Below are 25,809 nucleotides of genomic sequence, written 5' to 3'. Positions count from 1 at the left end.
GTTTTCCTGGGTATGGAATTCCAGTTTCAATAGCATTTTCCTTCAGAACATTAACAGCATTGCTCCATTGTCTTCCAGGATCTAGTCAATCTTAAATCAACATATTTTTTAGTTCTGGAGAATTTCTCTCCTAGTTTGTCATTGATTATTTTGTCCCTGCGATGTTCTCTTTTCTTTTTCACCTGGAACACTTATGAGGTAGATGTTGATCTCCCGGATTATTCCTCTATGTTTCTTACTTTTAAAAAATTTCACATTTCTATTTCTTTGCACTTTTGCAAAAAAATTTTAGTAGCTTTCTCTAATCAGTTCTTTTTAACCCTTTGTATTTGTTTTTATTTAGACCATCTTATTTTTAATTTCTAATATTTATTTTTAAAATTATCTTATTGCTCCTATTTAGTAGTATCCTATTCTTGTTTTTTAATTTCTTTGAACATATTTTAATTATTAACCTTAAAATCTCTCTTTCCTCTGATGTAACATATTCTTTGGTCCTTCCATTCTGTACTACTGGTTTCCTCAAACATCTGCTGATTGTTGGTTATCTTTTCATAATCTGAATTAAGTTCTGAGATGTGTAGTACAAATGGTTGGTGTGGGTTTCCTCTGCTGTTTTCCTGACATACCTTGTTTGCCTCTAAATGGGACAGCTGCATGGAAGCTTTGGTTTGTGGGTGGCAGGTCCATAGCAGGCTTCACATTGGGGTTCTTGAGGTGAGGGGAAGGGACCTTGCCTTTTCCCAAATGCCAAAATAAGACAGCTTTACTCTGCAACGCCAACACTTGCACTTGAGGACCTGGGCTTTGCCCAGAGGTATTTTCTGTGTTTAGAAAGGGCTTTCTGATTTTATGTTGAGGGTACATACCGTCCCTGCCAATCTCTCTGTCCACATGGGCATGGGGAATAAGGAAGATTTTTTTTTGGTGCAGTTGTTGCATATATGACTTATTGGCATCATCCTGATTCCAGTAAAGAAATCCCTTCATCTAGTCTTCCCTCGCCAATTCTGCAGCCTATTCTTATGCCCTTGACATGGATTATGAACTATGAGTTGATGGGCGTTTTGGGGGGTTACTCTTTAGCAAGTCTCATAGGTGGTCTGGCTTCTCTCTTTAGAGTATGGGGTGCTTTACTTTTGCTCTCAGCTTTAGTGCCTCAGCAGAAACAGGGACAAGAAGAATAGCCTTCTTTTAACATCTTCTTGGAGGTAAAAGCATAATGATGCTCCACCCACAGTCTGGACTCTTTCTTCAGATCAGACTCTCCCAAGGTTAGAGACTATCTTTTCCCTCTCTGTTTCTGTCCACCAATGATGCTGGTGCTAGTGAGCCAGGAGATGCGACAAGGAGACTGGACAACGGTGGTGCGAGTGCACAAAGAAGGGACCCTCGGGGTTGGGGGGAGACTTGGAGAGGAGCCAGAGCTGAGCTGAGGAGAAAGGCCTGCGGAATTTTTCTGCCCCAAGCTGAAAGCTCCGGTTGTGATACACTAATTATCCCAGAGCCAAAGCTGCTCTGTTTTTCTAGAAATAATATGGCCAAGGCAATAGACTTAGCTTTGTAAAGTGTCAAGTCTTGGGGCAAAAAGAGAAATAAAAAGACAAAGAAATAAAAAAGACCAAGCCGGCTGGTTGGAGACAGGGGAGAGTGTCCTGTGTGCTGATGCGCTCTGAAGTTCCGCTCTGAGTGCAGCTGGCTCCGCAGCTCCAGCTGCCTCCCGCGCTTATGCCTTAACTCTGAAAATGTGAAATTGTGTTCTCCCGTCAGGAGAAAACCTTCTTGACAGTTGCAAGGGCTTGGCGGGAGTGTTTGGAGCAGGGTTGTGCAGGCGCGGCGATTAGGCGGCGCTTTGCTGGCTGACAGTCTGTCACTCCCAGGGTTAATCCTGGCCGGCAGCTCGGCAGGGAGACGCTGCGCTGGACAGGGCGGAGAAGGCCCTCCGGAGAAGGCAGCCTTCTCTTCTCGCCAGCGTCTGCTCTAAAGCAGGGGTCCTGCCACTGGGGGAAGAGGCCACATTCTCCGTGGGGCTGAAATAATCGAGAAAATCCGCTCACGTTCCGGTAGAGAAATGGCAGTAGTTTTTTTCATTTCAGCACTCAGAATTCTCACATGTGGCTGGATGACGTGGTTTCCAGATGTCCACGACATTCATATTAAGGACTGGAAATAAAATAATTGGAACTAGCATTTTTGTTGCATCCACGTAGTAGGCCCTGTCATAGAGTGCTTTCAGCACATTATTTCATTCCGTCTTTACAACCTCCTTCAGAGACGGTCTCACTGTCTCCATTTCCCACATGTGTATGCAGAAGAACCAAAATTTGAATGCAGATCTGGCTGGCTTTCCATTCACATCTGTGTTTATCAGAGTAGAGAGTACTTGTCAAGCATTGCATTAAATTCCCCATTCACTACTAATTTAGATGGTTTTAGGTAAATTAACCCCTTTGGGCTTCATATTTCTTATCTGTAAAATAGGGATAAAAATAATATCAATCGTATCAGCTTTGTGAACTGTTCTTTGGGTTAAATATATACATAAAACTCACTACATGCCTGGTACATAGTATAGATTCAATAAATACTTGTTGAATAAATGAGTGAAAAGCAATAATGGTTTTACAGAACACCCATTTCCTTACAGCAGGGTTTCTCAACTTTGGCACTATTGACATTTTGGACTGGATAATTCTTTCTTGTAGCGGCTGGCCTGTGCATTGTAGGATGTCTAGCAGCATCCCTGACCACTCCGCACTAGATGTCAGTAGCAACTCCCCCCAGTTATTTTAACCAAAAATGTCTCCAGACATTGCCAAATATTCCCCGAGGGCAAAACCGCCCCATTGAGAACCACCGCCTCAGAGGGAGCCAATTCCGCCTTGGACACCACAGAGAAGCAATCTGTAGATAGTCAATAGTTAAGATAGTCAATAGTGAATAATTGAGACTTCGTCGTTTCTGTGGCAACTACTCAACTCTGCCACTGTACCTCAACAGCAGCCATAGACAATTGATACACAAATAAGGGTTACTTGTTCCAGTAAAACTTCATTTACAAAAACAGGCTGGCGCACGGGCTGTCGTTTGCTCTTTCCCACTATAAAGCAAATGCAGCATGAGCAGCAGCAGAGTATCCTCTTTAGATATGTCACACTGTTACAGTGCCATACAACCTGGGACTGATCTAACATATAGGCAGCTTGGACTTTGTGGACATGTGGACTGTGAGAAGGGCCCCTATGAAGCCCTCTGCCTCATAGGCTAGGCATGGTGCCTGCAACATCACAATGGAAGGGTCACCTTGCAGAGAGTCAAGCATGGCTTGTTGACCAGTATCCTCTCCAGAAGAGCACAATCCTAGAAGAGGGCTAGAAGATAAAGCTGTTTTCAGTGAGTACCACCTACATGTGAATGAATTTCTCCATTCAGAGGGATTCTTGATCCTCTGTAGCCACTGAACCTAGAAAGATAAGGGAGTGAGGCAGGGGAACAGACCTGCAAAGAGGGGACAAGTATATAAAATTGTGCAGCTGGGGCCCTGAGCACAACCTTGGCTGACTTCTCAAATCTGCCTCTTAAGAACATCTCTAGTTTAGACTGAAGGGGAAATGGCACAAAACTGAACTCTCTTATTTGGCAAGGGTATTAAGTAGGCTGACCAATGGGACTTTGTTAATAAGGAACCTTGAAATCCTTCCCTAAATGGTACCCTATAACCATCATGTCCTCAGCATATGGGTTAAAGCATGTCCCTTGTTACCATGATGATACTCGACACATCTGTCTCGATAGGACACAAATATTAACCTGCCACAAACACACTCTCACATGCCACAGTCAGAATCCTGCCAAATGTGAGCAAGCAATGGAAAGTAAGGCGTCTGAGTTAGATTTGTTTGGGATCCATGGCCTTATTTCATTTAGCTCATCTCTATCTCCTGTGAAACAAGGAAACATTTAAAAATATCTCTGACGTGAGGGTATGCTTTCTTTCTGATGTTGCTGTTCTAGCTTCCTGGTGGTCTCAACATTAAGATTCTGTTCTCACCACCACAGCATGGGTTTGTTTCCCCATCAGGGAACCACACCACCCATCTAAAGTCTGTCAGTTGTCATACTGTGGTGGCTGTTTGTTGCTGTGATGCTGAAAGCTATGCCACCTGGTATTTGAAATACCAGCAGGGGTCGCCCATGGTGGACAGGTTTCAGCGGAGCCTCCAGACTAGAAAGACTAGGAAGAAGGACCTGGCCACCCACTTCCAAAAACATTGACCATGAAAACCCTGTGAATAGCAGCAGAGCATTGCCTGATATAGCACTGGAAGGTGAGAGGGTGGCCCAGAAAGACCAGGCAGGGTTCTGCTCTGCTGTAGCATGGTCTCTAGGAGTTGGAATCACCTTGATGGCACTAACAGAAAACAAACACAACTATAGCTTCCAGTGCAGATGGGGAAGTCGGTGAGGTGTAAGCAGCCATCATGGGAGGATTCAAGAAAGCTCTTTAAAGGGGCTGACTTAGCTGTTAGATCCACTTTGTCTACCTAGTCTGCTCTATCCCTTTATTTCTGCTTGCAACTTGGTTGTAAAGGATAAAGTTTTTGCAGCTACTCTGTACTCAGGAGTCTGGGTTGTTGGTGACATTATAAAGCTGCCACCAAGTCCTGGATAGCCTATCCTTGGACCTATCATTATAAGAATGAAAAATAAACATCTTTAAGAAGGTATTTTGGGAGACTGTTCTTCTACAACTGCAGTAGCTTAAAGGTGACCACAGATTTTTTTCCATGCTTGTCCTAGAGAGGTAGAATCTATTTCCCTTATCTTTGAATCTAGCCCTATGGACTGTTTTGATCAATGGAATGCAGCAATAGTGTATCTTCTAGGGCTGGGCTTGGAGAGATATGCAGCTTCGACCTGTGCTGCTTAGAACATCCCCTCCTGGAACCCCGCGATGCTGTGAGAAGCCCACACTACATGGCGAGACCACATGGGGGAAAACTGAGACACTCTGATCAACAGCCCAGTGCTTCTCTCTGCTGACAGCCAGCATTGATGTCCAGCCAAGTAAGTGAGCCTTCTAGCATGTTCCAACACAGTCAAGACTCCAGATAACAGCAGCCTTTGCTAATGCCACATTGAACCAAAGAACCATGCAGCTGAGCCTAGTCTTCCAGTTGGCACCACAAAAGCATCAGATATGTGAGTGAGTCCTCTCAGAGGTACCAACCCATCCAGTCTTCAGATAACTGCAGCCCCAGCTGACATCACATGGAACAGAAGAACCACCCAGCTAAGCCCAGTCAAGCCACAGATTCATGAGAGACAATGAATGCTTGTTGTTTTTAAGGCACACCAATATGGTGACTGAAAAAATGAATCATTCAGGGATTGAATTAAGATTGCAGTGTGAGTAGGGAAATTGGAAAACATCAGAAAAGTGTCATCTCAAGTATATATTAATAATTGAGAAGTGTGGGGGCCTAATTCTTAGCCTAATTGCATATTTTTAAATCCCCTGAACTAAGAAATGAACATGAAAACTGGCCTAGTAGTGGTAAACCTCTAGAGTTCTGGGCTAACCAACACTGAGACCATCCCATCCTACAGGTCTGCCAGCATGACCCTGGGAACACACAACACCCCACCACCCCTGAAGACAATTCCTGCTGATGACCTGATGGGTGAGAATTATCACGCACACGAGGAGATACGGTGTATGACTTGCAGTACATACAGCGAAGGAACAAAGACCACGGCCTTGAATGATAGGCAATAAAGAAAGAAGAAAAGGACTTTAAAATTTATATATTTAAAATAGTCAAAAGATGAAGAAAGAATTAAATCCATAAGGTAGTAAGGGGATATTATGAAAAAAGAGCAAGAATGGTTGAACAAAAAACGAAACTGAAATTCTAGAAATGAAAAGCAATTGGAATTTAAAAAGTCTCATTGGATGTACTAGACAGTAGACTACATATATCTCACACACACACAAAGAATTAGTGAATCTGAAGCCAGATCTGAGCACTTAAAATACAGCACAAAGAGCTAAAGAGATACAAAATAAAAAGGAGTTAAAAGACACAGTGGGCTATACTGAGTAGTTCCAACACCGGTCTAACGGGGATCCAAGGAAGAGAATATAAAGGGAATGTGGTGGGTTGTACAATTCGTCTAGAAACAAATATCTGAGTCCTTGAGTTGGAAAATGATTGAGTCCCAAATAACAGCACTTGCTGCACAACTAAATTATGAGTTGAGAATATATATATTATTTAAATGTAATTGTAACTTTATTAGAACTCATTTTCATATCATATCTTTTGTAATTTCCACTATCAACAAGGCTGGATCTTTGGTCTATCTTTCTTCATTTTCTCTGGCCCTTTCCCCCATATCTGTGTCTTTCCTCACTGTGTTTTCCTTATCAGGAATGCCCAAGTCCATCCCCAAGGCCGAGCAGAGCCCTACCACCTCCTGGAAGCCTCCTCTGACCTCCCGGGCATTGTCTCTACTTTCTCTGAAATTCTACAGCGTGAAGTCTGTTCACTTTTTTGGCTGTTAGTCCATTGGCTTTTTAATGAGCTCTTTGGGAGCTCTTTCAAGTTGAGGGCCTCACTTCATATTTCTCTGGGCTCCCCAGTGACTTAATTTGTTCTCAATAAATGTTAGTCCGCTAATTGATGGCTAAACCTCTAAAGATTTGTGAGAGTAATTTTTGGGAAGATCAAAGGGATAACAATGGGAAAGTGTGTTGAAAGCTTTTATAAGAGCCTGATGTTACCGCCCCTGCACCTCTACGAAAATAACAACAACTGCTGGGGCCGGCCCAGTGGCACAGTGGTTAAGTTCACACGTTCTGCTTCTCGGCGGCCCAGGGTTTGCCGGTTCGAATCCTGGGTACAGACATGGAACCACTTGGCAAATACCATGCTGTGGTAGGTGTCCCATGTATAAAGTAGAGGAAGATGAGCATGGATGTTGGCTCAGGACCAGTCTTCCTCAGCAAAGAGAGGAGGATTGGCAGCAGTTAGCTCAGGGCTAATCTTCCTCAAAAAAAAAAAAACAAACCAACTATTAATACTATTACTACTGTATTGCCATTGCTACTGCTGCTACCACCACCATAGGTACTGCTATTACCACTAATGTCTGACAAAGGCCTCAAAGTGAGACACAGAAGGCCTGAGCAGAATTTTCCAATGAAACTGTGGAGTGAGAGGATTATTGAGTGTTGGTGAGAGCAGGTAGAGGGAGAATTCTGAAAAGGCAGGAGAAAGGGAAAGGAGCAGGGCTGGAGGACAAAGAATACTGTGAGAGGGAAAGAAATGTCAACTGACATTCACTTCCTGAAGAGGTAGAATGCTGGGAATAAAGAAACGAAAATGCGACAAAGAACCACAACAATGATGTAATGCAATTTATTCTCATGAAAGGGAAGACATTTAAGGCCCTCAGTCTTAGAGAAGGTGCGGAGGCTGCTTGGCCAAGAGCAAACCTAGTGAATGGCACAGGGAAACAGGGCTGTCAAGTCTGCAAAACCACTTCCCTGAAGATGTAGCTTCATTCTTTCAGTGACCCAGATTCATTGGAATAATTGGGAACTATTTCAGAGATCATAGAGGCCAAGAGCCTTTTCAGGGTACAGCCTCGCATCAGTGAAGCTTGGATGGGAACTAGACCTTTGTGGATTTGGCAGCTTGGGCTCAGCCAAGAGCTGCATATTTTGACTCTTTTCCCCCAGCATGATGAAGATAGAGAAACACCTAGATCAGTATCACCAAAATCACCAGGTAGATTTGTCATAGCCATCAATCGTTAATCACTCAACTGGGTTCATTTCCATAACTTTTAATTTTTTACCACCTTCAAAGCAAAAGTACCTTTGATCTCAAATTTCTCTAATATCTTGGATGAAGTTCTTATTATTTTATCCCTCCCAAATCAAATCATTCTTTTCTTGCTTAATTTATTAACTGAGCTTTCCATATTGTGTGTGATGGTTCTTGATTCAAAATGTCCTGCTGAACACATCAATCTGTCTAGTTGCTGACTTTCAAGTTCCTGGCTCAATCAATCACAAGGAGCCCTAATCCTTCTTGGCTGGTCCTGAATTACATTTGATACCAGTCCAACCTTATCTTTAATAAACTCACCTAGGTAATTTGCATTTAACAAACAAATTAGGTCTTCCAATGATTATTTATAGGATACTAAAGCCATAAGTCAATCTAAAAAAGCCCCTGCTAATAGGGGACTTCTGGCTAAATGGGTAGCAGAACCTAATAAACAAATTAAAGTTAATTCCTTCTCTCAAGTTCAGTTTGTTCTTTACAACTATAAAGTTCCATCCATCATCTACAATTAACTGTTAGATTGAAGTCAGGAATGAAACTCATGCTACTCTTTTGGATGCTTTGGCATCAATTCTTTGATTATTTTGAGCATGTGATCACAAATTTGTGGTGGTTTTCTGTTCTACTTCAATGGATCAACTGTAATTGTACATGTGGAAAGGTACAGAGACCTAGGAGAGCTGGATTCTCCTTCTGGCTCTGATATATAGTACCTGTGAGTTTTTGGGTAATAAGCCACCATTCCCCCAATTTCCCCACTCTAAATTGAGAGGGGAGGGGTCCATGGATAAGCTTCAAGTGGTCTGTGAACTCTTGAAATGACGTGCAACATTTTTAACGTGTTTGTGCATTTTCTGACTTTTAGAGAGAGGTCCATAGCTTCAATCAGAACCTATTTCTAACATCAAAAGGTTAAGAAATACCAGAATAGAATATATGCCGCTCTTATCCAATTCTTATATAATATAATTTGATCATTATTTTCTGTTCCCAAGGGAGAATTCTGTTTTTCAAAAGTCAGAGTTTTATGCACACACCTGCGTTCTCTAAATTGAACGCACCTACTAATCAGGGGTGTAAGGAAGGACGGGCTTTTGATAAACTATCCTGGGATAACTGGTCATTCATATGGAAAAAAATAAATCCCTACTTCACACCATACCAAAAACCAAATTCCAGATATATTAAAAACCTAAATGCAAAAAGCCAAAATTAAAAACTTAGAAGATATGGGAGAATATTCAGCAGTGAAGTATTTCTAAAATAAGACAAAAATTATATATCATGGAGGAAAACATGGATAAATTTTACTATGCTATAGTTGCAAGCTTCTTTCTGTATGATCAAAGACTTCTAAACAAATTTTAAAAATATACCACTAACTAGAACAAGGTATTTCAAAAACTTACAACTCACAAAGCATCAACATTTTGAATGTATTAAAAATTTCTTTCTCTACATGAACAAGAAAAAGACCAAAAAATAGAAAATGGGGAAAAGATGTGAAGAGGTAATATAAGGTAGAGGCATTATGAATGGCCTCTACTAGTCACATCCCTTCAAGCTTTAACATGCCCTGCCATTTCTACAGCCCTTACTTATTCTGCTATTTATTTTAAAATTTATTCTATGCCATTTGCCATGGTTATCTATTTCATTTGGGCAACTCTTCTTGTTAAATCTTTCGAGACAAGCAGTATGTTTTAAACTTTCATATATATATCTATCAGACAGCCCCTAGCACATCACTGGATATCCAGGAGAAACTCAGTAAATATATATATTTACATTTAAACATCTCTGAAATTGAGATGCACATTACAATCTACAGCATTTGACACCATCAGCCAGGTAGCATTTAAGACATAGTTGCCTTCAACTGCACAAGCATAAACTTGGTTATCACTATTCATCACTATCATCACTTCAATTGAGTTGTGTGCATTGTTGGCACTACATTTATTGTTTGTTATTTAAATGCATTTTAAAAGATTACTCTATGATTTGACATTGATATAAAAAGTTATAGTGAAGGTTGAAGGCATGGAAACAAAGTAGTGGGACAAAAAGCAAATACTCATCATTGACAAATGGTCACAATTCCATATCTTCTTGCAAAATGAAGACTGAGTACTTTATGGGGACTCAGAAAGGAAGGGACCTACAAGCAGATGAAGCTGTGGAAAATTCTGTGCATGAGATATGTGCAAAGGGATTGCCTATCCTAGGCCAAACAATGGAACCGAAGACAAGAGGAACTGCCAAATCTCAGAAGGAAATTCAAGCAACAAGGGGCTGATGTAACTGATTCAAGCTGCCTCTTATTCAAACCAGAAAATAGTGTCAAAACTTGAAGAATGCAACTTAGCAGTTTGGAAGAAAATTCCAGACATAATAGTGGGGCACTCTTTAAGAAAGGCTGCCTCATCAGTGCAGTCGATGGCATAGATGACGATAATATTGTGTGGGCAGACACAAATGTTGACTCTCAAGTCAGACTCTGAGTATGATGAGTTTGGGAAATGCTTTAACTATTTCACTTTTTTTTCTATATGCACAACAGTGATAGTTGATAAAAATCTAGGGAAATACGTCTAAAAGATCTCTTTCAATAAGCTTATAAAATAAGCACTAAGTGATTAAAGAAAAACCGTTGTGTCATAGTTGTATATAAAGGTAGGTGCATCCTATGGTTGAGGTAACAGAAGTGAGTGTTTTCAATAGACTGTGGTTTACCCTTTCATTGAAGTTGGCCTGGCCTTGCGAATAGCTTTGATGGAGAGGATGTAACAGAAGTGCTGATTCCACTAGCCTGTAAGAGACCTAGCAGCTTTAACTTTCACTGTCTTGGAACCCAGACACCATTCCATAAAGGAGCTATTCTAGACTACAGGCGAAGAGAGGCCATATGTGGGAAGAATGAGGACATTGGTAATTGCCAGCATCAAACGTCAGATGGGAGAGAGGCCTTATTGGATGCTTCACCCAAAGCTGAATGCAGCTGCCTGAGTGATCTCAACTAACACCACATGGAGCAGAGCCACCCAGCTGAGCCCAGCCAACTCACAGAATTAAGAGCAGTAATAAATCATTATTGTTTTATTAGGGTGCTTTCTTATGCAACAATAAATTACTGAAACAGAAATTTGTCGGAAAAGGGGTTGTTACCATCACAAAAACCTCAAACGTGGTATTGGCTTTGGGACAGAATATTAAGAGGAGGCTGTAAGGGCAGCAAAGAGATGGTGGAAAAGCAGCAAAAAGGCTAGATGAAGGCTAAAAAAGCGATGGACGTTCAGTGTAGGCATTGCTATTGAAGGCTGGGGAAAAAAGGGAACAACACTATGTAGTGGCAGAAGTATGAACAAGCCTGCCACCTGGGGTAGCCTGGAAAAAGAAGAATTACCAGATAAACTTGTGGATCTAGCTAAGAATATTTCCAGGCAGCCTTTTGAAAATACCAACTAGCTTCTTTTAGAAACATATAATAAAGTGTTGCAAGAGAAAATTGAGTTAAATGAACTGTTTTAGTTTTCAGGCATAATTTAGAAGAAGTATAGAGGACTCGACATTTTCTCCAGCTGGCAAAATATTTTCAAAATAAAAAATGGCATCATGGAAAAGAACAAATCTAGAGTACTTCCAGTAAAGTGTCTGTAGGGTGGAAGTTAAATCAAGAGTGTAGCTGAAAGGCTCTATGTTTAGACCTCAGGAAGATTTAAAGGGGTGCTTGGTAGACCGCTTTCAGCTAAACAAATGAGCTTCTAAATATCTTAAATCTGTGTCTCAGCATAGCTGTCCGTCTCAGAATGAATTATGGATGTGGCTTTGAGGCATAGAATAAACCCAGTAAAACTTATAGAAAACACACAGAGTTTTTAAGAAGATTGTATTAGTGAAAATATCACCAGTTTCGGCTAAAGGGGATGGAGAAGTTCATAATGGAAAGAAGATCTGGACTTCCAATTTTCTACAAGCAGGCTGAAAGAGCTACTCTACTGCAAATATGAGCCATTTCTTGTAGGGGTACATCCAATAGCCCAGAGGAATTAGAGAATCAAACCCAACGGGCAGAACTGGTACCTAATCGAGGAGTATTCCCTGCCTCAAGTTGGGGAGTTGACAACATGGACCCAGCTGGACTTCAAAATTACTAAAGACTAGTTACTGTTATGAGCCCTTCATGTATATAATTATAGTAAAATATACATAACATAAAATTTACCATTTAGCCATTTTTAAGCGTACAATTCAGTGGCATTAAATACGTTCACATTGTTGTGCAACCATCACTGTTGTTCGTCTCCAGAACTTTCTATCATCCCAAACTGAAACTCTGTACCCAGTAAACAGTTAACTCCCCATTCTCCCCAGCCCCAGCCCCTGTTAGCCACTATTCTACTTTTTGTGTCTATGAATTTGTTTTAGTACCTCATGTAAATGGAATCATACACTACCTGTTCTTTTGTGTCTGGCTTATTTCACTTGGCATAATGTTTTCAAGGTTTACCATATTGTAGCGTGTAACAGAATTTCATTCCTTTTTGAGGCTGAATAGTATTTCATTGAATGTATATACCACATTTTGTTTATACTTTTATCCATGGATGGACATTGTGTTGTTTCCACCTTTTGGCTATTGTGAATAATGCTGCTATGAACATTGGTGTAGAAATATCTGTTCAACTCTATGCTTTAGAATTCTTTTGGATATATACCTAGAAGTGGAATTGCTTGATCAAATGGTAATTCCATGTTTAATTTTTTGAGAAACTGCCATGCTGTGTTCTGCAGTAACTGTACCATTTTACATTCCCACCAGCAACACACAAGTGTTCCAATTTCTCCACTTCCTCATCAACACTTTTCTTTTTCCTTCCTTCCTTCTTTCCTTCTTCCTTCCTTTTCTCCTTTCTCTCTCTCTCTCTACATCCCTCACTTTTCCTTCCTTTCTTCTTTCCTTCATCCCTCCCTCTATCCCTCCTTCCCACCCTCTCTCTTTCTCCCTTCCTTCCTCCTTTCTTTCTCTTTCTACCTTCCTTTTTCCCTTTCTTCCCTTCTTTCTTCCTTCCTTCCTATCTTCCTTCCTTCCTTCCTCTTTCTCTCTTTCTCTCCTCTTTCTTGATAGTAGCCATTCTAATGTCTGTGAAGTGGTATCTCATTGTGGTTTTGACTTGCATTTACCTCATGACTAGTGATATTGAAGATCTTTTCACTTACTTATTGGTCGTTTGTATATCTTCTTTGGAGAACTGTCTATCCAAGTCATTTGTTCATTTTTAATTGGTTTGCATGTTTTTGTTGTGTTGTAGGAGTTCTTTATAAATTCTGGATATTAATCTTTTATTAGATATATAATTTATAAATATTTTCTCCAGTTCTGTGAGTTGCCTTTTCACTCTGTTGATAGTGTATGATGAGTCCAATTTTTTTTCCCTTTTATTGCCTGTGTTTTTGGAGGCATGTTCAAAGAATCATTGCTAAATTTAAAGCTATGAAGCTTTTCCTCTATGTTTTCTCCTAAGAGATTTTATAGTTTAGCTCTTACATTTATGTCTTTGTTCCATTTTGAGTTAATTTTTGTATATGGCGTAAGGTAAGCATCAAACTTCATACTTTTGTACGTGGCTATCCAGTTTTTGCAACACCGTTTGTTGAAAAGACTGTTTTTCCCTATTGAATGGCCTTGTCACTTTTGCCAAAAATCATTTGACTATCTATGTCTGGCTTATTTCACCTAGTATAATGTCCTCCACGTTCATTCATGTTGTTGCAAATGGCAGAATTTCCTTCTTTTTCATGTTCGAAAAATATTACATTGTATACATGTGCCACTTTTTTTTTTATCAATTCATCCATTGATGAACATGTAAGATCCCACTTGTATGTGGAATCTAAAAAAGTCAAATTCACAAAGACAGAGCGTAGAATGGTAGTTGCTTAGGGCTGGGGTGTTGGGCAAATGAGGAGATGTGGTCAAAGGTGCAGAATTTCAGTTATAATATGAATAAGTTCTGAGGATCTAATATATACAGCAAGGCAACTATAATTAGTAATATGGTATTGTATACTTGAAATTTGTTAAGATCTTGTGTTCTCACCACCAAAAAAAAGTAACTATTTGAGGTGATGGATACATTAATTAGCTTGATTGTGGTAATCATTTTACAGTGTATATGTATATCAAGTCATCATATTGTGCATCTTAAATATATAAAACTTTTATTTGTCAATTACACCTTAATAAAGCTTGAAAAATTTAAAAAAATGATGAATTACAAAATTATTTGACTATATATGTGAGGATTTATTCCTTGGCTCTCTATCCTATTCTGCCGATTTATATGTCTGTCTTTATGCCAGCCCTACATGGTTTTGATTATTGTAGCTTTGTGCTAAGTTTTGAAATCAGGAAACGTGAGTCCTCCAACTTTGTTCTTTTTGAAGATTATTTTGGCTAGTGAATGTCTTTGGGTTCCGTATGGATTTTAGGATGGGTTTTTCTATTACTGTAAAACACATCATCATAATTTTTGGCAGGGATTACATTGAATTTGTAGATTGCTCTGGTTGTATTGTCATGTTAACAATCTTAAGTCTTCCAATCCATGAACATGGATGTCTTTCTATTTATTTAGATTCTTAATTTCTTTCAGAAACACTTTATAATTTTCAGTGTACAGGTGTCTTACTTCCCTAGTTAAGTTCATTCATAAGTATTGTATTCTTTTTTTGTGCTATTGTATTTGGGATTGGTTTCCTAATTTTCTTCTCAGTTTGTTCATTATTAGTATATAGAAAGATAACTGATTTGTGTATAACTTTGTGTCCTGCAACTTTGATGAATTCACTTATTAATTCTAACTTTTTCTGGGTAGAATCTTTGAGTTTTCTGTATATAAGATCATGATATCTGCAAACAAAGATAACTTTACTTCTTTCTTTCCTATCTGGATGTCTATCATTTCCTTTTTTGGCCTAAATGTTCTGGCTATAACTTCCAGTACTATGTTTAATAAAAGTAGTGAAGACGGACATCCTTATGTTGTTTCTGATCTTAGAAGAAAAGATTTCAGCCTTGCACTATTGAGCATAATGTTTGCTGTGGGTTTTTTCATATGTAGTCTTTATTATGTTGAGATCGTTTTCTTCTATTCCTAGTTTGTTGAGTGTTTTGATTGTGAAAAGGTGTTGAATTTTGTTAAATACCTTTTCTACATCAATTGAGATGATCATGTTTCCCCCAACCTCCTTCATCCTATAACTGTAGTGTAATACACCGGTTGATTTTTGCATGTTGAACCATTCTTACAATCCAGGAATAAAGCCCACTTGGTCAGGGTGTATAAGCCATTTAGTATTCTGCTAAATTTTGTTTGCTAGTATTTTGTGGAGGATTTTTCTATCAATATTCATAAGGGATATTGGTCTGCAGTTTTCTTTTCTTGTAGCTTCTTTGTTTGGTTTTGGTATCAGAGTAGTGCTGGCTCATAAAATGAGTTTGGAAATATTCTCTTCTCTTCAACTTTTGGGAAGAGTTTGGGAAAGATTGGTGTTAATTCTTCTTTAAATGTTTAGTAGAATTTACCAGTGAAGTTTGATTATTGATTTTGATTCTTCGACTTTTGACTACTGATTCAATTTCCTTGGTAGTTATAGGTCAGTCAGATTTTCTATTTCTTCATGATTCAGTCTTGGTAGGCTGTGTATTTTTAGGAATTTGTCCATTTCATCTACCTTATCCAGTTTGCTTACTAACAATTGTTTGTCGTTATTATGATTGTGTCCTTTATAATCCTTTTCATTTCTGCAACATTGATAGTAATGTTCCCACTTTTATTTCTGATTTTAGTAATTTGAACCTTCTTTCCTTCCTTTTTTCTTAGTTGATCTAGCTAATGGGTTGTCATTTTAGTGATCTTTTCAAAGAACCAATGGTTGATTTTGTTGATTTTCTTCTCTATTGTTTTTCTATTCTCTGCTTTAAGTGTCTCTGCTCTGATCTTTATTGTTTCCTTCCTTTTGCCAGCTTTTTTGGGTTTAGTTTGCTCTTCTTTTTCTAGTCCCTTAATGTGTAAAGTTAAGTTGTTGATTTGAGATCTTTCTTCTTTTTTTTGCTGAGGAAGATTCACCCTGAGCTAACACCTGTGCCAATCTTCCACTATTTTGTATGTGGGTTGCCACCACAGCATGGTCACTGATAAGTGGTGTAGGTCCACACCCAGGAATCAAACTTGGGCCACCAAAGTGGAGCATGCCAAATTTAACCATTAGGCAATGGGGCCAGCTCCTTTCTTCATTTTTTTAATGGGAGCATTCACCACTACACATTTCCCTCTTAGTACTGCTTTAGCTGCATCTGACAAATTTTGGTATGTTTTGTTTCTCTTTTCATTTGTCTCAAGGTATTTTCTAATTTCCCTTGTGATTTGTTCTTTGACCCATAGGATGTTTAATAATGTGTTGTTTGGTTTCCACATATTTCTGAATTTTCCAGTTGTCCAACTTCTGTTATTGATTTCTGGTTTCATTCCATTGTGATCAGAAAAGATACTTTGTCTAAGCACAACCTTTCTAAATTTAGTAAGACTTGTTTTGTGGCCTAACAGTGTCTATCCTGAAGAATGCTCCATGTACACTTGAGAAAAATGTGCATTCTGCAGTTGTTGGGTGGAGTGTCCTGTGTATGTGTGTTAGGTTCAATTGACTTATAATGTTCTCACGTCCTCTCTTTCTTTATTGATCTTTTGTCTGGTTGTTTTGTTCAATTGAAAGTGGGGTATTGTAGTATACAGCTATTATTGTAGACTTGTGTATTTTTCCCTTCCATTTTGCCAATGTTTGCCTCATATATTTTAGAGCTCAGAGGTTTGGCACATATGTGTTTATAATTATTATATTTTCTTGGTGTATTGACTCTTTTATCAATATATAACATCCTTCTTTGTCCATTTAACAGCTTTTCACTTAAAGTTTATTTTATCTAATATTAGTATAGTCATCCAGTTCTCTTTTGGTTACTGTATGCATGGAACATCATTTTCCATGATTTCGCTTTCAACTTATTTGTGTCTTTAGATCTATGGTGAGTCTTTTGTAGAGAGCATATATTTGGATCATATTTTTTATAATCCATGTTGCCAAATCATGCTTTTTGATTGGGGAATTTAATTCATTCATATTTAAAGTAGTTTCTGATAAAGAAGGATTTACTTTTGCTATTTTTTTCTGTATGTCTTATGGCTTTTTTTGTTCTCATTTCCTTCATTATTACTTTCTTTTGTATTTAGTTCATTTTTCTAGTGTTACATTTTGATTCTCTTCTTATTTCTCTTTGTGTATATTCTATAGATTTTTTTGGTGGTTATTATGGCAATTTAAATATAACCTCCTAAAGTTATAACAATATAATTTGAACTGACATCAATTTAACATCAATTGTGTACAAAAACTGTATTCCTATCGAGCTCCTCTCCCTCCCACTTATATTATTGATGCCACAAATTACAACTTTACACACTGCACATCCAGTAGCATAAATTTATAATTTTTGCATTTGCCTTTTAAATTTTGAAGCATATAAAAAGTGGAGTTACAAACCAAAATTATAATAATACTGGTTTTTATATTTGCCCATGTATTTACCTTGACTGGGGATCTTTATATCTTCATGTGACTTTGAGGTACTGCCTTGTATCCTTGTATTTCAACCTGAAGGACTTCTTTTAGGATTTTTTATTGGGTAGGCCTAATGTTAATGAACTCTCTCAGTTATTATTTATCTGGGAATGTCTTGATTTTTCCCTCATTATTGAAGGATAGTTTTGCTAGACATAGAATTTTTGGCTAACCTTTTTTTTCTCTCAGCACTTTAAATATATCATCTGACTACCTTTCGGCTGGCAAAATCTCCTCTGATATATAAGCTAGTACTATTATTGAGGATCCCTTGTATCTGACAAGTTGCTTTCATCTTGCTGCTTTCAAGATTCTTTTTTTGCCTTTGTCTTTTAACAGTTTGATTACAATACATCTCAGTGTGGATCTCTTTGGGATTTATCCTACCTGGGATTTCTTGAGCTTATTGGATTTGTAGATTCATGTATTTAATCTAATTTAGGAAGTTTTTTGGCAATTATTTCTTCAAATAATCTCTCAGCCTCTTTCTCTCTCTCTTCTGCTTTTGCAACTCTCATAATGCATCTATTTTCTGCTTGATGGTGTCTCATATGTCCCTTTGGGTTTGTTCATTTTTCTTCATGTTTTTTTCTTTCTTCCCCTCAGACTTGATAATTTCAATTTTCCTGTGTTATGTTCACTTATTCTTTCTTCTGCCTGCTCCAATCTGTTGTTGAACTCCTTTAGTGATTATTGAAACTCAGTTACTGCTTTTTTTGGCTCCAGAATCTGGTTCCTTTTAATGATTTCTATCTCTTTTTTGATAGTCTTATTTTGTTTTACTGATTTCATTTCATTCTTTGTGTTTTTCATTAGCTCTTTGAGCATGTTTAAGATAGTTGTTTTAATGTATTTATCTAGTAAGTCTGATATCTGTGCTTCTTCAAGGATGGCTTTACCCATTAATTTTGTTTCCTTGAATGGAAGATGATTTACCACTTTGTTGTATGCCTTGTGATTTTTCTTTTGTTGAAAATTGGGCATTTGTTTAAAGAAGCCACTTCTCTCAGTTTTTGCAGACTGGCTGTGTGCCTGGGCAGCCATTCACTGAGTAGGTAGGCATACCCTGAGCCTAGGAATGAGCCTGATATGAAGTCTTAGGGTCTTCTCAGGACTTTCCTGAGCATGCATTTTGCCTGGGCTTACATGTGGCTTTCTCAGTTTCCTTTATACATTCCTGCTTTTGAATGCCTTACTTTCCCAAAGAGTCTCATCCAGATTCTCCTTGGAGCCTTATATGATCTACTGTATGTCCTTATCCATAATCTCTTGCCCGGGAATATGGAGGTCTATAGTCTCCCTGCAGCTTTCACAAGCAGTGCCCACCATTTTCCCCCACCCAAGACCTGATTTAAGCAAGACAGAGACCATCTATTCAGGCAACCCCAGATAGGGTAGAACATTGTGAGTATCACCTTCTCTGCTCACTCCAGTTCAAGGGAGGAAATTAGGAATTATGCTACTATCTTCTTCTGACAAGACCATACCATGCACAGAAGAGGTGAAGAAAGATTGAGTAAAAACACAAACTAAGGTTTGCATGGTTACTGTAGATGTTTCATTCTTTTCCAGAGCTCCTATAAGGTTAGCTCAGCCAGTTTCTGGGTTTTTTTCCTTATAGCCTTGTAAATTGCTTGGACCAATAGAATGCAGTTGAACTGATGCTCTTGGATTACCAAGTCAAGGTCTTAGAAGATCTTCTGTCTTCCACTTTCAATCTCTAATTCAGCCATCATATAAAGGATCTTAGGTTAAGTCACTGAATTGTGATAAGCCACATGCAGAGACAGGCCATACAGAGGAGCACCAAGGCTCAGCTAAGTACAGTCTCATGCAAGATACTAGTGTACACTGTGTGAGCACAGAGCCACTCAGTTGAGCCTAGGCAACACCACATATTAGCCTTCCTCTGAGCCTGACCAAATTGCAGAATCATAAGCCAACAAAAATTGTGGTGGTTGTTTTAAATCACCTGGATTTTGGGGGAGGGTTGAGAGGGAGAATGATTATACAGCATTTCCACATTATTTATCTGAGACAACTATCTAATGGATTTTCATGAGTAATTTAGACCACAAGCAGTTTTCATCTATGTAGATAACCTCAGAAACTAGCTCCTGTTTAAAATGAGACTCCTACATATTATGTCTTTTTCTTGATAAATCTACATGCTACAGATGATAGGACATACATTTTGGGGATACAAATTTCTCAGTATTAAATTCTATTTCTGCCATTTATAAGCCATGAGGGCATATTAAAGTGATTTCACCTTTCTGAGTCAAGGTTTACTATTCTGTAAAATGAAGATAGTAATTCTGACATGGGTTTTTAGAAGGATGAGAGATACTACTATGTGCAGTTGGGGCCATATGTATATCTGCACAACCTGCACAACTGCACATGGTAATGCTGTTGTGTAAAACATGAAGCACAATTCCTGGCACACAGTAGGCATAGGAGTGGTGATAATTAGCGAAGCTCCCTTCTCTTATGTGAGGGGTATTCTTAGACACTGAAGTGTGATCAGACCTCAAAGGAAGGAAGCTATAATAGCAAACTGACAGATGTTTGGTTATTAATTAAGCTAATTAAATTAATAACATCAGTTTATACTTGTAAAGGTATTGGAACAGTGCTTGTCCACATATAAAATTAAATAAATGCTAGCTAATATTATTATTGCTGTTGCTGCTGTTATTATTCGGACGGGTGGCTTCACTTAACATCCCTTCTGGTCACACCTAGAAAAAAGTGTTTATGTCAAGTCTTGTTTTAGGTCCTGGTACCTTCATGCTGGTAAACCATCTCTGGGATCTCTCTGTCTCCCATGGAGGAAAACAATAACACCAAAATATGAATCCCACACCCAAGAAATGAACCTGTTTCATTCTGACATCCACAATTAGCCACGTTTCTTCTTTTTGTCCTTTGGAGTAACTGAATGGCTTTATTATTATTACTATTGTCTGAAGAACAAAGACCTGGGTAAATGCTCGATTGCTAAAACTAAAATGCTCTTAGAAGTGCTCTATTTCTTACTTTTCTTCCCTTCCTTTTCTTTTCACTAATTTGATAACCTACCATGTTCCAAAGAGCATTTGAAAAAGAAAATATTTTCCAGTTTGCTTTACATTAACTTAGTCACTTATTCCTTAGTTCATTTTTGAGTGTTAATTTTTTCCTGACATGTAATTTTCAACCTAAAGGCTTTCACCTACAGTCTTCAGAATACGCTTGACTTCACATTTTCATTCTAGGGTCAGAGTTCAACATATTTTAAGTCTCCCACCAAACAGCCCTCTGTTAAGTAACCTGGATCCCTTTAGCCTCAGTCCTTTGTGTTTCTGACCCGACTTCCAGGCTTACTGACAGAATTAGCTATCTAATGCTACATAACAAATCACCTTAATCCTTAGTGACTTAAAACAGCAATTATTATTTATTCTTTCTCACAGTTTCTGTGGGTTAGAAATTAAGAAGCAGTGTGATTGGGTTGTTCTGACTTGAGATCTTTCACAAGGTTACAGTCAGATGTCAGCTGGGGCTGCCGTCATCTGAAGGTTTGACTGGAGCTGGAGGCTCTACTTCAAAGGTGGCTTATTCATGTGGCTGACAAGTTGTAGTAGTTATTGGCAGAGGGCCTTAGTTCCTTTCCATATGGGCCTTTCCACAAGGCTTCTTGAGTCTCCTAATAGCAGCATAATTGGCTTTTCTCAGAGCAAAAGATCCAAGACAGCAAAAGTGAAGCTTCAATGTCTGTTGTGACTTAGTCTAGGGAATCAAACCATCACTTCTCCTATATTCTGTTGGTCACACCGGCAGGCCTCTAAGGAGACTACACAAAGGAAAGAATACTAAAAGATGTTAAATTATTAGCGGTCACCCTGACAGCTGACCACTATGTGACCACAATTTAATGATATTTCTAGAATTAAGTCCAAGTCTAAAATTCTGACCAGACCAGTTATTGACTACGTATCCAGGAAAGAGGTTCTGCTGCACTCTATGAAAATGCCTTCCTCCTTGAATTTCTTCAGAGCTGTTATTCCTAACCAATGGTTCTAGAATTGATTATTTTATTTTTGCAGTCCTCAGTAATCGCTCTTATTTTAGAAAGAAGGGAAAGAGGGAAGACCAGAAAAAGGGAAATAAATAAGGAAAAAAGGGAGAAAAAGTTCTACCTAAGGTTTTTGATCTTGTTCTTGAAGTATTCTGGAGTTCCAATTGTCATACTGAAGATAGTGTTTTCCAGTATCTTCTTTTGAAGTTTCAGGCCCATTAATGGTTTCCAAACTTATATTTCTTCCTCTCTCGGTTGTATCAGCTTGTTCCTTGGTGTTTTTTGTCAGGATCTCCCACTTCCTCCGTGATGTGAGAAGTGATGTTTTTACAAATATAGTCTTCTTAGTTCAGATCTTCTATGCATGTACAGGAAATATTTAGTATTTCTCATCAAACACACGAAATGTATAGCAATTAGAATTTTTGCCAGTGTCTGCAGACACATTGCTTTGGAAAAATGTATATATTTGCATTTCAAAACAAAGATCTACATTGATGCTGCAGTCCACAATTTGGTATTCTTTTATTTTGCTAAACTGGCCAGGTATTCCTCTAGCTTGTGTACCTACAGGTCTCCTCATAAAGCACATGGATGTTCTTAGGCAGGATAATCTAATGGATAAGAGCTCAGGCTTTGGCATCTGGACCTGGGTGTGAATCATGGTTCTGCCAATTAGAGAAGGGGCATGTGGCAGGTCATTTAAATTCTCTAAGCTTCAGTTTTCTCATCTATAAAATTAGGATAACAATAGAACCAACCGTATAAGGGTTGACAGTTCAACACGGGTCCTCTCAGCCATACTCAAAAACTAGTTTTGAAATGGAATCTAAGACACTAATAGTCATCATGTTAAGGTGTGAAGTGACATGGGATAGATGAAAGTGCTTTGAAAAGCTTAGACCACTCTGATAATATTCTGAAAACACACCCTTATGTGTTTTTCCTGCAGATGAATTCAGATGACTGCCAGACTGACTTTGGGAAAATACCAAATTTGTCACACTAGTAGATATATCCAGTTCAAAATAGCATAGTTAAACTTCTGCTTGGATGCAATTCCAACTTTTTAAACATTAAATTCAATATTGAATGGAAATCAAGCTTCACTTTTTTGCAAGAAATATAGGTCTCTGTCTTTGATGTCTTCATAGACCTGGGGTTCTCCATGGCAGTGGGGTTCCATCAAAAGAGGACCTCTTTTGATGGAACACTTCTGTCAACTAAAAAAGTGGGGAGACATAAATCTCGACAAGACAAGCATTATTTATTTATAAAATGCCCACAATGTTTGTGTTAATATATTCTATACATTAAGAATATACACAAAGAATAGAAAGTTTTATATAATGAATAAGTAAAAATAGTGGTTGCCAATTTTTCTTTGCATATTCCAATGGACTACCTTGTCCTCCTGATGGGATGTGCACATCCTACCTTGGAGATTGCTGCTTACTCTTAGTGGAACAAGAATAAATGATCTATTAAAACAATGAGATACTACTGCACACTTAGTAGAATAGTTAAAATCCAGAACACTGAAAACATGAAATGTTAATGAAGGATGTAGAACAAGAAGAACTCTCCTTCATTGCTGGTGGGAATGCAGAATGGTATAGCCACTTTGGAAGACAGTTCGACAATTTTTCACAAAACTAAACATAGGCTTATCATATGATCCAGCAATCATCCTCCTTGTATTTACTCAAATGAGGTAAAAACTTATGTCCACAAAAAAATATGCACATGAATGTTTATAGCAGCTTTATTCATAATTGCCAAAACTTGGAAGCAACCAAGATGTCCTTTGATAGGTGAATGGATAAATAATCTGTGGTAATCTATACAATGCAATATTATTGAGAGAGAAAAAGAAATGAGCTATCAAGCCACAAAAAACATGGAGAAACCTTAAATGCATTTTGCTAAGTGAAAGAAGACAGTTTGTAAACGGTGCATACTGTATGATTCCAAGTATATGGCATTCTGGAAAAGGCAAAACTATAGAGACAGTAAAAAGATCAATGGTTGCCAGGGTTTCAGATGGGGGATGGGAGGGAAGATAGGTGGAGAAAGGAATAGGTGGTGCACAAGGCATTTTTAGAGCAGTGAAACTATTCTGTATGATACTGTAACTGCAGCTACATGATACGCATTTGTCAAAACCCACAGAATGTACAAGGCGAAGAGTGAACTCTAATCTATGGACTTTACTTCATAATAATATATCAATAGTTATTCATCAGTTATAACACACGTCCCACAGGAATGCAACATGTTAATAATGGGAGAAACTGAGTGTGGAAAAGAGGGGGCATATGAGAACTCTGTACTTTCTGTGCAATTTTTCTATAAACCTAAAACTGCTCTAAAAAATAAAATCCATTTAAAAAGCACAGACTAAAAAAAATAGCCTCTTCAATTGGGTTTGACTTGAGTGGCTATTTGAGAATGATGATAGCCACCAGGTTGAAGTTCTGGCGGACCTTGATTGCAACATGATACGGAAAAGACTGTTTCCTAAACATTCTCTTCCAGGTAAAAGACTGGGTTCCCTTTGTGGAAAGACTTATGACTTTCAGCAGGTCAAAAATGAACCTTTTTTCTAATATTTACAGGCACACGACCATGAGCATCTCACTCAACTGTTGTGAGTCTCAGATTCTCCTTCTGTAAAATGGAGATAATTGTATGATATCTAACCTCAGAAGGTTAGTGTAAGAATTAAATAGAGGAGATGTATGTAAAAGACTAGCCAGCAGTGGGCACCAATGAATGATGGTTTTTGTTAAGGAAATCCAAGTAATTATGTTCTAAGAATCTCACCATTACGTATTCTACCTTGGCTTATACGCTTATTGAAATTAAGAATCATGATGTCTATTAAAAATTCTCTCAATGACACTCAACTTTACTGAACCATGGGAAATAACTGGGAACTGTAATAGTTCTAAGAAATCAAAGAAAATGAGGTTAACGTAAATAAAAAAGAAGTTACCTACTGGCTTTCCCAATTAATTAGCATATGCACATTCAATTATTCATACCTTAGGGAACTCATTTAGGCAATCAGGTGTCCCATAAATATTCATCTTATTTACCTTCAGTGTCTCTGTCGTTAGGATTGGAAATTGGCAGTGTTTTCTCAATATATTTCACAACTGGTTGCTTTGAAAAAAATTACCTTGCTCTGACTAGACTCCTATGCCATTAATGGTGAAAATGATCCGCCACATGAATGTTGAATTGAAAAAGGGATGCTCTGTGCTCCTCGTCATCTCCTGGCTCGGGCCTCCATCATCTACCGGAGATGCGTGAGCTCTCTCAGTGGGCCGGTGATGGACTGCAGAGGTGCCATTCCGAACTTTGGCCACTAGCATGTGCTCTTGAATAGTTTTTCATGGCAGACAGGCCCTGGGCCCACAGGAACTGAGAGGTTACGCCTCTGGTTCTAATTTGTGGAAGAGGCAGAAAGAATGAGATTTATAAGTGTGAAAGCATTGTGCCACCAACACAGACCTGACCTCATATAAGCAGTCTCTTCAGGATACCAAGAATGGCCCAGAGAGCATTCGCAGAGGGGAAGGTGCCCTCAGAAAGGGCCACATAATTTGCAGGAATCAGTGCAAAAGGAAAACACAGGACTGCCTGTTCAAAAATTCAGAATTTCAAGACAGCAACAGTGGGACCCTTCTAAACCTGAGGCCTTGTGCCAGGGCATGGGTGGCACAGCCTGGAGGCCAGCCCTGTGTGCAATATACCGATTACCTTCTCCCCCACTGCCCAGCCTCAGACAATGAAACAGGGATGAGAGACCCTTCTTGGTTATTAGGAAATCAGTTTTGCGTTATAGATACTATTTCTTGAGGGCTTATTAGAGCCAGACCTATGCTAGACTCTGACATTATCTCTAACCCGTATGATATACCTCCAAAATAGACTTTCAGGTCTCCATTTTACAGGTAAAGAGACTGAGTTTTAGAGAGAGCCAGTGACTTGCACAGAGCTTGTAAATGACTGAATCAGGGTGGAAACCTTGGGTCGTCTGTCTGGCTCCAAAGCCCATGTGCTCCTCATGTGGATCATGTTGCTTTGCAGAGTTGGAACCTACGAACATCTGAAATATAGCATGTGCAGTTGCGGGGGTAACTTTTCTATTTAACATAATTTTATTTGCCTGTAAAGATTTTGCAACACTCCTCAGCTCCC

The 25,809-nt window shown here is 38.6% G+C and overlaps 1 long non-coding RNA gene across 7 annotated transcripts in view; it reads left to right on the top strand.

The window, feature by feature from the left end:
- Positions 1 to 25,809, top strand: part of LOC103560732 (uncharacterized) — a 160,256-nt gene that overhangs the window by 110,958 nt on the left and 23,489 nt on the right. The window contains exon 1 of one of the 7 annotated variants that reach the window (XR_011528676.1): positions 1,885 to 3,393. The exons of the other annotated variants lie outside the window; for them this stretch is intronic. This is a non-coding gene — a long non-coding RNA (uncharacterized lncRNA). Of the gene's footprint in view, positions 1 to 1,884; positions 3,394 to 25,809 lie in introns of those variants that run through there. 7 annotated transcript variants of the gene reach the window in all.

Source organism: Equus przewalskii, chromosome 17 (genome assembly GCF_037783145.1).
Source record: "Equus przewalskii isolate Varuska chromosome 17, EquPr2, whole genome shotgun sequence".
Taxonomy (NCBI): domain Eukaryota; kingdom Metazoa; phylum Chordata; class Mammalia; order Perissodactyla; family Equidae; genus Equus; species Equus przewalskii.
This window is presented reverse-complemented; position numbering and strand designations above follow the sequence as displayed.